The sequence below is a fragment of the Apium graveolens genome, chromosome 4, assembly GCF_009905375.1.
Source record: "Apium graveolens cultivar Ventura chromosome 4, ASM990537v1, whole genome shotgun sequence".
NCBI lineage: Eukaryota > Viridiplantae > Streptophyta > Magnoliopsida > Apiales > Apiaceae > Apium > Apium graveolens.
Window position 1 is genome coordinate 144,568,616 of NC_133650.1, and position 12,818 is coordinate 144,581,433.

The window sequence follows — 12,818 nt, forward strand, 5'->3', positions numbered from 1 at the left end:
AACTTTGCATCATTAAGCATAGTTTGTGCAACTTCAATAAGAGTTCTATTCTTTCTTTCAACAACTCCATTTTGATGTGGAGTTCCAGGAGCAGAGAATTCCTGCTTTATTCCATGGTCATTGCAGAACTCTTCCATAATCAAAATTCTTGAACCCAGTGCCATTATCACTTCTTATAATTTTCACAAAGTCTTTGACCAATTTATCCAGTTGATTGACATGATCAATCAAGATAGATGCAGTTTCACTTTTTGTGTGCAAGAAATACACCCATGTGTATCTGGTAAACTCATCTACTATGACTATAGCATATTTCTTCTTTGCAATAGACATGACATTCACTGGACCAAATAGATCAACATGTAGTAGGTGATAAGTCTCAAGAATTGAAGATTCAGTCTTGCTCTTGAATGAAGATTTTCTTTGTTTTGCCTTTTGACAAGAATCACAATGGCCATCAGGAGCAAATACTGATTTTGGCAGTCCTCTCACAAGATCTTTCTTGACTAATTCATTTATATTGTTAAAATTTAAATGAGAGAGTTTCTTGTGCGAATCCCAGCTTTCTTCAATTGACGCTCTACTTAACAGACAGATTGCAGAACCATCAGAACTTGTTGAAATCTTGGCTTCATAAATGTTACCATGCCTGTATCCCTTCAGAACAACTTTGCCTGTAGATTTGCTTTCAACTTCACAATGTTCTTCAAAGAAATCAACATGATAACCTCTGTCACAGATTTGACTAACACTCAGTAGATTGTGTTTAACTCCTGAGACTAGAGCTACTTTTTCAATGATGACAATCATAATGCATGATTACTTAATAGGGGGATTCACTCCCAAGATTGATATTGCCATATCCTAGAGTTTTTCCCATGTTGCCATCTCCATAAGAAACTCCTGGGCCAACTTTCTCCATAAAGTCTGATAACAGGGCTTTATTTGCAGTCATATATCCTGAACAGCCACTATCCAGAACTAGGATGTTTTTCCTGTTGTCCTGCAATCACAAAACCACTAATGATTAGTTTTAAGGACCCAGACTTGCTTGGATCCTTTGGCCTTATTAAGTTTGTTAACATTTGCAGCGGATTTAACATCAGAGTTTATGTTAACATTTTTCTTATCAGAATTTACAGTATCAGACTTTGCATCATAACTTACACTAGAAGGAATAATGCTAACTTTCTTTAAAGAAGGTTTTATTTGATAATTACCATAGTATAAACTATGATATTCCTTACAAGTATAAACTGAATACCATAAACTACCATAATGAAAACAAGGATTTTGTGGTTTAAACCTAACAGACTGACTCTTAACTCCTGATTTAGGAGGTAAAGAGTTTATATCCTGATTCTTCCTACAAAATGAAGCAAGATGGTTAGAGTTTCCACATTTATAGCATTTCTTTCTAGGAGCATTAGGAACAGGCTTATAATTATTGCTTTTATTTATACCTTCCTTTCCATTCCTATTTTTCCTAGGTGGCTTTACCTTGTTTACATTCTTAATCTCTTTCAGCTTATGCTTAAGCTGCTTCTTTGTCATTAAGCCTATGTTAACTTCAGCTGGATTATCCTATTTTAATTTATCAGAAGTTGACTCTACCTCAACTTCTATCTCAGTATCTTTTATCTTTTCAGAATCAGACTTTACAGTTTTAACTACAAACTTAACAGGATTTACCCTTGGCTTAACAGTTTGTTTAACAACAATTGGCTTAATTTGTTCAGTTTCTATTTCACTTTTATCATCTCCATAACCTAAGCCCTCTTTCCAGTTTCCACTACTTAGCAAATTCTGAGTTGTTCTGCCAGAGTTAGTCCAAGTCCCGATAATCTCTCTTTCCTTTTCTAACTCAGTTTTTAGAGATTGATTCAATTTTAACACTTCATCTCTAACATAAAAAGCATCATCTTTTTCTTTCTAAGTTTGATGGAACATAACTAATTCTTTTTCTAAATAGTCATTCCTTTTCTTAAAAGCCAGATTTTCAGAAGTTAACATGTCACATGTTAAAGTATGATCTCTATAGCTAATGAATATGGTTTTAAGATAAGATCTCAACTCAGTAATATCATCAGTATGAAAATCATAAGTTTTTTGAGGTACCTTTAACTCAGCAGCTTCAGAACTGCTATCAGCATTTGCCATCACAGCATAGTTCACCTCATCTTTAGAATCTGAAGTGTCTGTCCAGCTTTTCTTCTTTGTGACCAGTGCCTTGCCTTTGTCACCTTTTCCTTTCTTGCAGTCTGGAGATATGTGGCCTTTCTCACCACAATTGTAGCATTTAATATTTGAGTAATCTCTTCTGTCAGACTTTCCTGCTTTGCCTTCAAATTTTCTGAATCCCTTCTTATCAGAACTTCCACTTAACCTGGAAAACTTCTTTCCCCTTATGAATTTCCTATAGGCTATCTTTATGATACCCTTCACCATAAGAGCACACAATCTCATCATCTCTTCATTAGCATCCATCTCAGATATACTTTCAGTTTCCGAATCCTCATCATTATCAGAACTTGATGACTCATTTGAGACAACCACTTTGGGGGATTCCTCCTCAGCCTTAAGAGCAACTGTCCTTGACTTTCTCCCATGTCTCTTGCTTCTTTGATCCATCTCAAGTTCATGAGTTTTGAGCATACCATAAATTTCATCAAGAGTAGTTTCATCAAGAGCATAATTGTCTCTTATGATAGTTGCCTTCAAATCCCAACTTTCAGGAAGAGCTAAAAGGAATTTAAGATTAGAATCTTCAAGATCATATTCCTTATCCAGCAGTGACAGATCATTCAAGAGTTTGACAAATCTGTCATATAAGCTAGTTAATGACTCATCAGATTTTGAGTCAAAGTGCTCATACTCTTGAGTGAGTATAGTCCTCCTGTTCTTCTTAATTGCATCAGTTCCCTGGCATTTTGTTTCCAAGGCATCCCATATCTCCTTTGCAGTCTTGCAGTTAATTACCCTGTTTGAAATGACATTATCAATGGCACTATGCAGCAAATGCCTTACCTTTGCATCCTTGGCAATAGATGAGATATCTTCAGCTGTATACTCACTTTTCTCCTTTGGTACGGTCTTTACTGGCTGATCTGCAACTACAACAGAGAGCTTGGTTGGCTTATGTGTTCCTTCATTAATTCTGTCAAGGTATTCTGGATCTGTAGCTTCCAGAAACATAGCCATCCTCACCTTCCATATGGGATACTCAGAAGGTCTCAGCATGGGAACCCTAATAGTCTCATATCGACTGTGGATTTGAGTCTTTGGAGTTTCTTCAGTTTTGGTGGGCTTGGTTGGAGTTTGTTCTTCTTCAGACATGATTGTTTTGGATCTTTACTGTATATGTGTTAACAGATTGGCTCTGATACTACTTGTTAGGTCACACACACTGTAGAAGGGGGTTGAATACAGTGTATACTACAATCAAATCGAATTAAGAACACAAGTATGTAACACATAATAATCTTATTAATAAAATAATATTATAATGGAACCGTTCTCTCTCAGTGATGAACAAATATCACGAGAGCTGCTAGGGTTACAATGAATAATATTTTTGATAAAGATAACACATCTAGTGTAAACCCTATGCTGTGTTTATATACCATACAGTTACAAGATAATCTTCTAATTGATATCGAATTTGATTTTGTATCCTAAAATATATCAATTAGTTATCTTTTCTTCCAAGTCTTCAATTTTTCATAGAATTCTTCTCCATGCATATCTCTTCTTGTTTTAGTCTTGATCTTCTTTCCCTTCAATCAGCCTCCTTCCTTATCTGAAAGTCTTCTTAAGTCCTGATATTATCTCCTGATGAATATGTTCTGATATCTTAAGTTTTGATAACTTAAGTTCTGATATCTTAAGTTCTGACTTCAGTATAAGTACTGATTTCCAGTTAAGTCTTGATTTGTCCTGTTAGCAAGATCTAAAAACTAAACACAAATCATTATTAGACATGACATCATAAATATATCTAACAGGGTGCGAGAACATGTTTGCATAAACGCTCGCTACAGTACCTGAAACATAACCGGAAGCAGTAAGTAACAAGTCTTAATCAATGAATCCTAATGACCACTGATGGCAAGTACATAAACTAAACAAATTAACACCGAGTCCCCGGCAGCGGCGCCAAAAACGTTTTAGGCACAAAGCATGCGCTAAATGAATCACGCAAGTATACGCGTTCGCAAGTAATATAAAATGATTTCTAGTTCGTTCCCACAGAGACTTTGATTAATTATATCTAATTAATACTTACTCACCAATGTATGATTATTCTTCAATGTCAAGACAATAACAATTAAGGTTGATTAAAGAATATTAACTACGAGAATTAAACACTTAAATTAACAATATTAAACACACATGAGATCATAACTTCATTACTACTTCATTCAATAGTTATTTTTATTACCCTTAACATGTAATGATGATGATATTAATCGAACAATACGAAACTGATAAACGCCAACTTTCATTGTACGAATACCATTCTACCAAGCATCCACAATTAAGATAGAAGTTGAATAGGCATCAATTATGTTGAGACCCTATATGTCTACAGAATTTGACAACATAAAAATTTAAGCGGAATTTATTCATTATGATTACACAGGGCAAGTAAAACGGTTAGAGTTACCCACTAATCATGCATACAATACACGAACCTATGCTAGCATGGCAAGTTCTAAATCTCAAGATTCACTGTCGCTTCACAAGAGATTAACAGGCTATCTTATATGTTCACGACGCACATAAGACGAATAAGCACAACCTATGCTAGATATCATACAATCACCACATACCAAGGTATTAGATAATTAACTAAAGAAATCTATAGTAAATCCGCTATTATCCCATGATTACGATTAGCCCATAATAGAACTCATCGTCACCAAGGGTTCATATGAAAGCATGATAATAACACAATGATATAAACTAATAAAAATACTTAATAAATAATGAAGTACGTCACAAGAGTATTAAGATTCAAAGCATAAAGAAAACTAGCATCCACTGTTACAACGAAACAAAAGAATCACAAGATAAACATATGCTTCCTCTTCTTTGTTGTTGCGTGCTAAAACGGTCTTCTCAATCTTCTTGCCTTCGCTCTCGATTATATTCTATGAAGAAAACGTCTTCCCAAAAGGTTTATATAATAACCCAAAAGAACCAGCGCTAATAGAAGTCCAATTGTAATAGAATTATAAAATCCAGATTCTGAAAATCCGTACCCAGACGGCCGCCTCCTTCTTCCAGGCGGGCGCCTGCTACCAGGCGGTCGCCTACTCCCATCAGGCGGGCGCCTGCATCACTTTTGGAAAATTCCTATTTTTGCTTATGTTTTTACTGAATTCTTCGCACATCAACCTGGAACTGATTCCAAGCACTTTCTTAGGCTTATTTTGATGAAATCCACCTATCTAAGCAAGTTATACCCTGCAATGCAAAACACTCGAAAACGCGTCCAATACACAAAATACTCGAGTTCAAGACACCAAATCAAGCCGTTATGAGACGTTCTAAGTGGTATACAGTGCTACTTATCACCTAATAGAGAAACGCCCAATTTCCAATTGCAAATATTCATAGCTATAAACCTTAGTTCTTCAATTCGAGAATCAAACAGCAATTTGAACATGTTATTGAACTCCAAATTAGTCATATAATATACCAAAAATGATCAGGAAGAAAATATCTACATGATTCTAACATCAAATCACACAAACAACATCAAAAACAAAAATTCCTATTTTAATTACCAAATAATTCGAATTTAATTAATTAAATAAGAAAATCACCTTAATTTCTGCACTGAAATGGATGATTGATTATGAAAGAACTTTTCGAGAGCTTGGATTTGATATATTGCACGCCCAAATCGGAGTTTGTTAAGGCCTTCTTTTGTGCATTTGATTATGAAGAACACGATGAATTTTAAGGTTTTTCTCTGGAAACTATATAGTTTTATTGTTTGCAAATGATTACCTGTACAAAATACAATACTGTACAAAATACAATACTGTATTGGCTATTTATATTTACGGAATATTAGTACGTTGTGGATCGTGTTGGATCGATAAATTCGTTTCTTAGCCGCTAAGTAACTATAAAAACGATCATACCAGATAACGTTTTAGATAAACATTATCATGTTTTGGATAAGCATTATCCTGTTTTGGATAAGCATTATCCTATTTTGGATAATTATCAAAACCAGGCTTTTATAAAACGCCTTGTACGAAGATAATGTTATAAAAAAGGGTTATCGTTTCGAAAATTTTGCGCCGGGCCGCGCACGGGTCAAACCGTAATCCGGATCGAAAAAGTCAAAAGATGAAAAATGTCCGAAATTACCAGATTAGGTTAGGAAAAAGTTTTCGGAAGAGTTTTGGGTTGTAAAAATGTAAAAATGGTTAAGGTTGGACGATTCCCGGCTTTATAAAATCGTTTTATAATTATTCAGAAAATAATTAATAAATTCATAAATCAATATAAAATCATAACACTCCAAAAATTACCAGGAAAAATATCTTAATTATCTATATTTTATTCCGGACATAATAAAATTAACATACTTATACTTTACCACATATAAACATCCACATAACAACACCAATCATCAGATAATTCACCGAAAATCACAATATAATTACATACTAATTATTTATCAATAAAAATAATTACATGTTGTCCCGGATATTACACCTACAATCAGGAATGCTCTTACTCAATTTGCGCAGCAAATGGGAGAATCTTTGTGTGAGGCTTGGGATCACTACAATGAGATGCTCAGGAAGTGTGCTCGTCATGGGATGCCTGAATGGATGATCATTAACTATTTTTACAATGGGTTGGGTGCAACTTCTAGACCCATGCTTGATGCAGCATCAGGAGGAGCCTTATACGCTAAAAGCTATGATGAAGCTTATGAATTGATTGAACTGATGGCTGCTAATGAATACCAGAACCCAACTCAGAGAATGCCTCAAGGAAAAGTAGCAGGAATTCTGGAAGTGGATACAGCTACAGCTATAGCTGCTCAACTTCAGGCTTTGACGATGAAGGTGGATTCTTTGGCTAATTTTGGAGTTAATCAGATCACTAGTGTTTGTGAGCTTTGTGTCGGTGCGCATGAGACAGAGCAGTGTGATATTTCTAGTGAATCAGCTCAGTTCGTGAGCAACTTTCAGAGGTCGCAGTAACCAGCTCCAGCCACCTATCATCCCAACAACCGCAAACATCCTAACTTCAGCTGGAGCAACACTCAAAATGTGGTGCAACAGCCTTATCAGTAGTATGCAGCTAAGCAATACAACCCTCCTGGTTTTCAATATGCACCAAAACAACAACTCCAACTTCAGCAACTACCATAATTTAATGAAAAATCTGAATTAGAGGAGTTGAGACTCATGTGCAAGAGCCAAGCGGTTTCTATTAAGACCTTGGAGAATCAAATTGGGAAAATTGCCAATGCCTTGCTGAATTGACAACCTGGTACACTCCCTAGTGACACTGAAGTGTCAGGTAAGAGGAAAGATAAAAAGCAGGTCAAGGCATTCACATTGAGGTCTAGGAAGGTTGCAGATCCCGAAAAATCTCCAGTTCCAGAAGTTGAAGATGTGGCTGAAGAAGAAGTGCAGAAGGAAGCAGAAGTGGAACCAAGGAAGACTGCTGTTGTCAACACTCCTTCTGAGGGTAATACAGGGGAAAAACAGGTCTATCCTTCGCCTCCTTTTCCTAAGAGGCTGCAGAAGCAAAAGCTGGATAAGCAATTTGCTAAGTTCTTGGAAGTTTTCAAGAAACTTCACATCAACATACCTTTCACTGAAGCTCTTGAACAAATGCCTAGCTATGCGAAGTTTATGAAAGGTATTCTCTCTAGGAAAGTAAAGCTTGATGACTTAGAGACTATCACTCTTACGAAGGAATGCAGTATTGTACTGCAATAAAAGTTGCCTCCGAAGCTTAAAGATCCTGGAAGCTTCACTATTCCTTGAACCATTGGAAACTTATCATTCGACAAGTGTTTATGTGATTTGGGAGCTAGCATCAATCTGATGCCTTTGTCTGTCTTCAAGAAGTTGGATTTTCCTGATCCAAAGCCTACTTATATGTCCTTACAGTTGGTCGATTGCTCTATTACATATCCATGAGGCATTGTGGAGGATGTCTTTCTCAGGGTTGTTAGGTCACACAACACTGTAGAAGGGGGTTGAATACAGTGTTTATACAATCAAATCGATTTAACACAAGTATGTAACAAAGATCAAGTATATTAAATAAACTCTGTTATAATAAGAACTGTTATTCTCTCTCAGTGATGAACAAATATCACTAAGAGCAGTTAGGTTACAATGTATAATCTTCTCGATAATGATAGCACATATAGTGTAAACCCTAAGCCCGTGTTTATATAGTACACAGTTACAAGATAACTTCTAATTGATATGGAATATAATTCTGTCTCCTAAAATATATCAATCCGATATCTTCTATAAATCTTCCAGTCTTCTAACTCTTTCCATGCATATCTTCTTTTGTTTTAGTCTCGATCTTGTACTGTAAATCAGCTTCCTTCCTTATATGAAAGTCTCCCCGCACTTAGGTTCTGATATGACCTTAAATTCTGATATTAGGTTCTGACTTCCAGTAAGTCCTGATTTCAGTAAGACCTGACATGTCATGTTTGTTAAGATCTGAAAACTAAACATGAATCATATTAGACATGACATCAAATATATCTAACAATCTCCCCCTACTTGTAAATTATGCAAAATATACAAGTTAATAGATTTGATGATGTCAAAAACATTTAAGTACAAATGCAAATAAGAGTTTAACTAGATAACTAACTACAACTTACAATCCTTGTAACTTTTACCAATCTCACTGAGTCAATCTGAATCTAAAGTGATTCTTGACCAAGTTTGATATCAGCTTTTCTTCTTTAATCCTCAGGACTGGAGAGAGTGTGGTCTTGACTTGCTTCATCTCTTCATTCTGACTTCCAATCTGATAGATTGCAGTGCTCAAAGCAGAGATATGATTTCTTTTTAAACCATCATTGAGTATTATTACCCTAGGATGAGAAGAATCTTCATTGTAGTATAGACATTTCTCATTCAGTAATACTTCAAGCTTAGCAGAATCCTTCTTCATTGGAATCTCACTTCCATCATCTTCAACAATATTAGGAATGAATTTTGTAACTCTTGAACCAGAAATTCTTGCTTTATCTCTGATGGTCTTCAATATAAAATTTGACCATCTCCTGGTAATATCAGACTTTACCTCTAAAAGGTAATGAAAGAATTGAAGTTCTTTCAGTGATTTTTTTAGCACATCTGATTCTGACATCTGATATGTCCTTCCATCTTCAAGAAATAGAATCAGATTTTCCTTGACATTGTGCTTCTTATGAACATCCAGTACCACTTGAACAGACATAACCTTATCAAGGTATTTCTATCTAACATCTTCAAGAGGTCTGTCAGTCAATAGAAATGGATCTCTAGTAGTAACTTCAACTCCTATTTTAATCTTAGCTTCATCAGAACCTAGTCCATCCCTGTCTCTTGGTTCTCTAGTATTTAACCCAATAGTCATGAAAGTAGACAGCAATTGGCTTTTTTTTGGATCTGATGGTTTGACATTTTTCCACAGAAGTTTCTTCTTATCAGATACTTCCATCTTGTCTAAATCAACTTGAGCACTGTCAGAGGTTGATGTCTTGATGACTTTATCAGAACTTGCTGTTTCTGTTGTAGCTTGCTGTTCTTCACTCTGAATAACTTGAGCCTTGTCAGAGGTTGTGTTTGATTCTTCAGAAATCTTCTTTCTTTTCAGAGTTTGAACATCTTCATCTTCAGCAAGAGTATCATCAGTAACTTGAACCATTTTGCACACTGGTTTCATCAGAATTTGAGGAATATTCATCTCCAATGGATTGATTGGTTCATCAATTTTTCTCTTCTCTTTTTCTTTGGGATCAATCTCAGTCTGTGATCTAGTCTTGGGCTTTGATGGCTCAATATTTGACTTTTCCTTGATCATAATGCCTTTTTCCTTAGGCGTTGGAGGTTTCTTTGCAACAGAAGCTTTTGGCTTTATATTTTTCTTTTCAGCTTTAAATCTAGCTTCTTTCTTCTTGAGATTTTCTAAATCCATTCCTAGATTATGCTTCAAAAATAATCTTCTAGCAATTTCCTCATCAAGTGTCTGAATCTTGGGATCTTTATAGTAGACAATAGTCTGCTTTCCCTTGAGCTTCAGAGTTTGCATGAACTTTTGAGAATCTTGACTTCCACCTTGTATTAGAACATCGGGCTTTATCATCAGACTTAGCTCATCAGAATTTGATATCAGATTTTGAGTTTCAGTACTTGCTATCAGATTTTGAGTTTTAGCAGCTTCAGAACTTGTCTTCTTTTGAATAGAAGATTTGTTTGCATCAGTAATTAGTTTCTTTGAATTGAACTTGAACTCTACCCTTGCTAGGGTTTCCCTGGTCATTAGCTTCATCATCTTTCTTCTTCAGTATTTGATCATTGGAGCATTTGGACTTAACTATCTTCTCCCCCTTTTTGGCATCATCTGATAGTAGGAGTGAGAGAAGAAGTCCAACTGAAGATTGGATTTCATCCAATTGAGCCTGTTGAGAAACTTGATTAGCCAGGACCTCAGAGATTTGAACCTGTTGCTTCTCTTGAGCTTTCTCAATTGCTTCTACCTTTTCAGAAATAGGTCTGATAAACCACTTTTTGTCAAGCTTGGTCTCCATATCTAGCTTTTCAGCTTTTTCAAGAAGCTTATCAACCTTTTCTTGAGTTTGTCAGTGTAGACCTTGAAGGTTCTTAGTAGATAGAGCAGTGATCTTGAGCTATGTCTTGATATCAGAATTTATCACAAGCTCATCAGCTTTAGCAATGTGCTCTATCAGAACTTTAGAGCTTGGAATGAAATCAGAATCATTCCACTTCTTGGTCCACTCTACTCCTCTATGAGTTTTATCCCAAGGTACAAGAGCATCCTGTTCAACAAATTTCTTGACCAATGCTTCGTTTCCAAGTACATGAGCTGGAGTATGTACATAAACACTGTCTTCAGAACTTGAAGAAGACACAATATGTTCTGACAACACTAGAGTGTGTGAAGCAACTGGAGATTCAGGAACAAATTTTTCTAAATTCTGAGCATCAGAATTTATCTCCAGAATTGGTGTTGTTGGTATCCCAGCATCAGCATTTAATATTGGAGAATTATCAATAGATGGCTGAGCTGCTGTAGGAGCTTCCAAATAGAGAATAATAGGAATGTGTAGCCTATTGATGTCAATTTCAGGACTTAAGTCTGAATTTTCAACTATAACATCTTCATGAATAGGAGAAACAGGAGGTGTAACCACTGTATCCTGAACAGTGTCTTTGTCTTTAGCTGAAGGTGGCAGAGATTCAATGATAATTAGCTCTTTTGAGATCAGAGATTCCTGATCTCCTTCCTCAGCTTCTTCAGTATCTTCTGATGGAGGCTTAGTCAAATGCCTCTCAGCCCTCATTTTCTTCAATCTCCTTGCCAATGAAGGAGTTGCTTTATCATCAGATTTTAAATTTCTTTTCCTCTTCAAGGTATCAGAACTTTCAGTTGCAGTTGCTTTCTCAGAATCCACAGTTTTAGTTCAACTGTCACATGTTCTGATGTATGAACCTGTGCTTCCTCCTCATCATCAGACTCATCCCTTTGAAGCATCCTTCTTCTCTTTATTGGAGATTTAGGAACAGATTGAGCCCTTTTTGGCCTGGAAGATGAAGGTCTGATGGTATGTGCTGATGGTTGGGTTGAGATGATTGTGTTGGTTTGAAATATGTCCTGATGGAGGGTTGAGTTGGTTGAGGTTGAGAAGTTTGAGGTGTTTGTGTAGTGGTGGTAGGTGCTGATGGAGGTTGGGTTGGTTGGACATCAATATATATAGAGGTGTAGGTGTTTGGGTCGGAGTTTACCAAAAACTGTTTGACAGATGTAGGAATTTGGAGGGATCTCAAAACAGTTTTCTTATTATCAGTAGAAAATAAGTCATTAAATGCTCTCTTAGCAAGTTTAAAAGGTGAAATTAACTCACTTGCAAGTTGTGGTGCATGAGAGCAACAAAAACTGTATAATAGCTGACAGAATCTAGCAAAATAGGCTGTATTTCTATCTTCTGTCATCCTATCACCAATAAAACCTAGTACAATACTAGCATAATCAAAATAAGATTGAGTAATTAAAGCATACCCAATTTGCTGACTGAGGATTGGAATGGCATCAAAATTTGAACACTTGTTTGCAAAGGTTCTTATGATGCAGTCGAAGAAGAAACTTCATTCCCTCCTTATGTTCGGTCTTTTAAACTAGCCTAGCTTTGCCAATATCTTTTCATACCCCCAGACTGGCCATCATTTGTTGAAGAGCTAACTCCTCAACTGTTGAATAATTGCAGTTTTCTGGCAGGTGGAGTGCTTGTCGAACTATGGCCATAGTCACCACATGTTCATCCTCCCCAGTTGTAAAAATCAGACTAGGGGACCCATTTTCTCCACCATCATCATACATACCTGACCTCCAGAACTCCAGCACTTGAGTCCCTGAGATAGCTTCAGGTTGAGTCAAAGCATAGCCTATCTCACTGTGAGCAAGGAAATCTTGGATGAAATGAAGATCTGTTGGGGCTTCATCCTTGCTCAGAATAGCTAAGTAATTGTTAGGAACAAACTTAGCTCCATTGAAAATAAAATCTTTTGGTACCATTT

General features: G+C 36.1%; 1 non-coding gene across 1 annotated transcript; it reads right to left on the reverse strand.

The window, feature by feature from the left end:
- Window positions 1–6,740: 6,740 nt before the first annotated feature.
- On the reverse strand, window positions 6,741–6,847 carry LOC141722132 (small nucleolar RNA R71). The gene has a single exon (XR_012575161.1). It is a non-coding gene; the product is annotated as a small nucleolar RNA R71 (small nucleolar RNA).
- Window positions 6,848–12,818: the final 5,971 nt, after the last annotated feature.